Below are 6208 nucleotides of genomic sequence, written 5' to 3' on the forward strand. Positions count from 1 at the left end.
TACTAATATTATTCAAATTTATGGAACTACTAATGTCAAAGATGAAGAAATTGAAGATTTACCAATTTCTGCAGTCTGAAATTGATCAATCATGTAATTAAGATACAATGATAATTACTAGTGTTTGGAATGCAAAAGTTGGAAACAAAGAAGAAGGAATAGTAGTTGGAAAATGCAGCTTTGGTGATAGAAACAACACCAGAGATAGCATGACAGAATTCTGCAAGACCAGCAACTTATTCATTGGAAATACCTATGGCAACAACACAAATGATGACTCTATACACTTTGACATCACCAGATGGAATATACACGAATGAAACAGACTACATAAGAGACAATAAAGAAGCACAACATCATCTGTCAGCACAAGGCCATGGGCCAACTACAGAACAGATCATCAACTACTCATATACAAGTTCAGGTTGAAGCTAAAGAAAATAAAAACAATTCCTCAATAGCCAAAGTATGACCTTAAATATGTCCTGCCTGAATTTAGAGACCATCTCAAAATTAGATTTGACACATTGAAACTAATGACCAAAGACCAGACAAGTTTTAAGATGACATCAAATATATCATACATGAAAAAAGCAAAAGGTCATTAAAAAAACAAGAAAGAAAACATCAAAATGGATGTGAGAAGAGACTCTTGAATGCAGGTAAAGCAAATGGGAGAAATGATAAAATTAGAAAGCTGAACAGAAGATTTCAAAAGGTAGCTCAAGAAGATAAGGTAAATTATTAAAATGAAATGCGCAAAGAGTTGGAGTTAAAAACCAAAAGAGAAGAAAATATTGAGCATTTCTCAAGCTGAAAGAACTGAAAAAAATTAAGGTTTCACACTGAGTATTGAAGGATTCCATGAACAATAAATTGAATAATAGAGGAAGCATCAAAAGGAGATGGAAGGAATACATAATCACTGTACCAAAAAGAACTGATCAATGTCAACCATTTCAGGAAAAAGCATATGACAAGAACTGATGATACTGAAGGAAGAAGTCTAAGCTACATTGAAAGCATTGGTGAAAAACAAAGCTCCAGGAATTGATGGAAGACCAATTGAGATGTTTCAACAAATAATCCAACCATGGAAATACTCACTCATCTATACTAAGAAATTTGGAAGACAACAACATGGCCAGCCAACTAGAAGAGATCCATATTTGTGCCCATCCCAAAGAAAAGTGATCCAATAATTAAACAATATCATTAATATTACATGCAAGCAAAAATTTGCTGTAGATAATTAAAAAATGTCTGCAGCTGTACATTGACAGGGAACTGCAAGAAATTTAAGCTGGATCCAGAAGAGGACATGCATCTTGACTGATGTTAGATGGATCTTGACTAAAAGCAGAGAATACCAGAAAATGTTTACCTGTGTTTCATTGACTAACAACAGCATTCAACTGTGTATCAAAACAAATTGTGGATAATGTTGTGAAGAATGGGAATTCTGGAACACTTAATTGTGCTCATGCAGAACATATACATAGATCAAGAGACAGTCATTTGATGAGAACAAGGGAATATTTTGTGGTTCAAAATTGGTAAAGGTGTGTGTTGAGGTTGATTCCTCTCACCATACTTATTCGATCTGTATACTGAGCAAATAATTTAAGAAATTGGACTATATAAAGAAGAACATGGCATCAGGATGGGAGGAGGACTCATTAACAACATGTATGTGCAGATGATGCAACCTTGCTTGCTAAAAGTGAAGATGACTTGAAGCACTTACTGATGAAAATCATAGACTACAGCCTTCAATATAGATTACACCTCAACATAAATAAAACAAAAATCCTCATAATTGAACCAATAAACAACATCATGATATACAGAGGAAATACTGAAATTGTCAAAGATTTTATTTTACTTGGATCAACAATCAAGCCCACTGAAGGAGCAGTGAAGTGATCAAACTATGTATTGCATTGAGCAAAACTGCTGTAAGGGAACTCTTTAAAATCTTAAAAAGCAAAGATGTCAATGGGTTAAAAATATCTCACATCAAAGCATATCATCACGACAACTTAGAACACTGAAGACAAAGAGAATATTTTAAAAGATTCTGGAGGGAAAAAATAAGGAGTCCCTGGGAAGTACAAACTGTTAAGTACTCCATTACTGGTGGAAATGTTGGTTATTTGAACCCACTCCTCAGAAGACAGTCCTGACGATCTGCTTCTCATATGGCCTAGCCATGAAAATCCTATGAAGCACAGTTGTACTCTGCAAACATGAGGTTTTCATGAGTCAGAATCTACTCAACCACAACCAACAACATACAAAAAATCATGGATTAAAATAGCATTAGATTTTGTAAGAGCAACCTGGAAGATAGAAGACAATGTCATCATATTTTCAAAATTCCATGCAAAAAGGCTTTCTTTTAAGCATAGAATTCTACTCCCAGCACAACTATCAATCAAGTATGAAATAAAATGTTTCCTAAATTTTACCTCACAAATACTTTCCCAGGAATCTAGTAGAGTATTTGTTCCATCAAAAAGAAGAGAAAACCAAGAAAGGGAGTGCAACGCCATCTAGGAAACAGGGGATCCAATACCAAAGGGATAGAAAGGGACAGATTTAGGAGTTCTGGTAAGATGGCTGAATAGGCAGAAAGACTGCACAGACCCTCTTCAACAAAGAGAAGGAGAACCAATTAACACAGATACAGAAGATAATCCTGGACCGCTGAGCTTTGAAGGGAAGGATATAGAAGTGGACTAACCTCCAACTAGTGGAAGAATTTGCATGAAAATACCAAAAAAGGAGACATATGGAGCTGCAGTCTGTCAGTGATCCTGACAGAAGAGACAGCTTGAATATTGCTGAGTGGTGTTAGGACCTAAGAATGAACCTAAAAATCAGCGCTGCTAGCCAGGGACTGCACAGAGGACTGCTCTGATGGCTGGTGAATAAATGGAGAAGCAGCAAAGAGGAAGGCAAGATGAGCTGTGGATTTTGCCTGTCCAGAGGGCACAGCCATTTTGAATTGTTTACAAGCAGTTTGACCATTTTGGGTATTTAAAGCAACAGCATTCTCCCAGATTCCAGGGACTTAAGAAAATGCTCCACTTTCTGGGAACCACAAGGACAATCCAGATGCCGATGACTAGAAAGGTGCAGCATTCCCCTTGTTACTCTTATAACACACACACACTTGGAAAACAGAGGTGTGGACATCCCTCACTCCCGCCCACCTTCTAGGCAAGCAGGAATTCCATCCTAGTCTGTGTGCTGGACAGAGCCTGGGTGCCCTGCCCCTCCCTACCCCAATATTTTTTTCCCTCTTTTTTTTATTTTCTTTGTTTTTGTCTGTTTTAAAACTACAACTATTATTATTACTTTTGTCCTTTTTATTGTTATTCTTTATTCTTCCTTTCCCAGATTCTAGTTTTCAGCTTTCTCTCTTTTCCCTGTTCCTGGTTTCAATTTTTTCTTTCTTTCTTATGGTTAGCTCCCTTCCCCATTGCATTTTTCCCATTTATTTCTTCATTATTCTCCTACTATACCCTTTTCTCTTATTGCCCTATATCCAGATATTGAGGGATTTTTTACTTATTTTCCCTTTTTTCTTTTGTTGGTTATTGTTCCTGTGTGATTACACAGTGTGTTTTTCTCCATTTGCTTTTTAATTTTTGGTGGTTATTCAATTGTTATTTTTGTCTAACTGAGTGGGAGACAGCAACAGTCCCTATAAGACACAGCTACACCCACACCTCTTGCAGCTTGACTTACGGAGTGGGAGCAACAACTTCCTTCTCCACCAATGGGCCAATAATAAACAACCACCAAGAAGAGCTTGACTCACCCTTAGCTGCTCTTCACAAACAATTAAAAGAGATCTAAATACAATAACATCACAATGTCTTGGAGACAGCAGACCATCACAGTCCACAAAAAGAAGCAAGATAAAGTGGTAGAAACAAGGGAGCAGGATACAGACCCAGAACACATCCCTAAGGAAGAAGTAGCAGTGAAACACCCTGATAAGGAGTTCAAAAGAATTATATTTCAGTATCTTCAAAAGATTGAGAGACATAGCAAGGAAAACACAGGCAAAACCCTAGAAGAATTTCAGAAAAAAACACAAGAACAAAATGACAAAATAAATGAAAATGAGAAATGATTCTACATCTACAGATAGATTAATACTAAATCTACAGAAGATTCTAAATCTACAGAAGATTAATACTAAATTGTGAGAATTAGATAACACATTGAAAGGGCAACGACATAGAATTGATGCAGTGGAAGAAAGAATTAATGAGATTGAAGACAAATACATGAACACTTTTTGGAAAGGGATCAATCAGAAAAAAGATAAAAACAAAATGAAGAAAGCCTAAAGTTCATGTGGGATACTATCAAAAGGAATAATCTACATATCATTGGGATTCCAGAACAGGAAGATAAAAAAAGCACTGAGAACGTTGTCCAAGATTTGTTGGAAGAGAACCTCTCTGATATGATGAAAGATGAGAATATATCCATTCAGGAAGTCAAACGAACCCCAAACAGGATAGACCCCAAAAGAAAATCACCAAGACATATCATCATCAACCTCATCAAAACCAAAGACAAAGAAAGAATCCAGAAAGCAGCACAGGAAAAACAAAAAGTTATTTACAAAGGACAACCAGTAAGAACAAGCTCTGATTTCTCAGCAGAAACAATGCAAGAGAGAAGGCAGTGGGATGGTATATATAAAACCCTTAAGGAGAAAAATTTTCAACCAAGGATTATATACCTGGAAAAATTGTCCCTCAAATATGATGTTGAAATTAGGAGATTTCCAGATAAGCAGAAATTAAGGGAATTTGTTAACACCAGATCAACCTTACAAGAGATACTAAAGGGAGTCCTCTGAACAGAGAACCAAAAATAGCAAACAACTGACCATTAATACATAAGATGACATAACCCAGACACCAACACAGCTATAGACATATCCAAAATAAAATAAGCTTACAAGATTATAAACAAGGAACCAGAGACATCAATTGGCAAATGAGGACAACTGCAAACCAAAAAGAGGGAAAATACTGTGTAGTTATGGAACTTCTAAATGATGAAACATTCAAGAGAATTGCAAGATAGAATGGACTGTTCTAAACTCAGGGAGAAAATTAGAAACCACAGGGTAACCTCAAAGAAAAATGAAAAACCTTCACATAACAATAAAAAAGGGGACAAGGACAAATAGTCAGCAAATACTAAAACACCAGCAACAAAGGAAATTATAACATGATCCATAAACATAATAAGCTCAGCACAGAAAATAATATAGAACAAAGAAGCCAGGGATATGATGAAAAAACACATAACAAAATGACAGAAACCCATTCATACTTGTCAATAATTACACTGAATGTTAATGGATTAAATGCACCACTTGAGAGATAGAGAGTTGCAGATTGGACAAGAAAACAAAAACAATCAATATGCTGTCTAAAAAAGACACACCATAGAGACAAAGACAAATATAGACTAAAATTCAGAGGTTGACAAAAGACATAGCAAGCAAATGGCAACAAAAAAAGAGCAGAAGTGGCAATATTAATTTCTGATCAAATTGACTTTAAGAACAAAACCACCATGAAGACACAGAAGGACATTATATAATGATTAAGAATCAATTGAACAAGAAGATAAAACCATAATAAATATCTATGGACCCCAAAATACTTATATCAGACTTTAAAAGAGTTGGAAAGGCAAATAGATGACTCCACAGTCATAGTAGGAGAATTTAATACACCACTTTCAATGAATGATAGAACAACTGGAAAGAAACTCAGCAAAGATGCAGAAGAGCTAAACAATACAATCCTTCAACTTGACCTTATAAATATCTACAGAGCACTTACCAACAACAACACAATATACATTCTTTTCCAGTGCACATGGAACATTTTCCATGATAGGCTATATGTTAGGCCATAAAGCAAGCCTTGATAAACTTAAAAACATTGAAATACTGCAAAGCATCTTCTCAGATCACAATGCTAGCAAATTAGAAATCAACAATAGGAAGATCAACGGAAAAAGAGCAAACACCTGGAAACTGAACAACACCCTCCATAAGAACGACTGGGTAAGAGAAGAAATAAAAATGAAATTAAAAAATTCCTTGAATCAAATGAGAATGAAAATACACCATACCAAAATCTTTGGGACACAGCAAAAG

Source organism: Orycteropus afer, unplaced genomic scaffold, assembly GCF_000298275.1.
Source record: "Orycteropus afer afer isolate SDZICR_OR568_19922 unplaced genomic scaffold, OryAfe1.0 scaffold00028, whole genome shotgun sequence".
In the NCBI taxonomy this organism is placed as follows: domain Eukaryota; kingdom Metazoa; phylum Chordata; class Mammalia; order Tubulidentata; family Orycteropodidae; genus Orycteropus; species Orycteropus afer.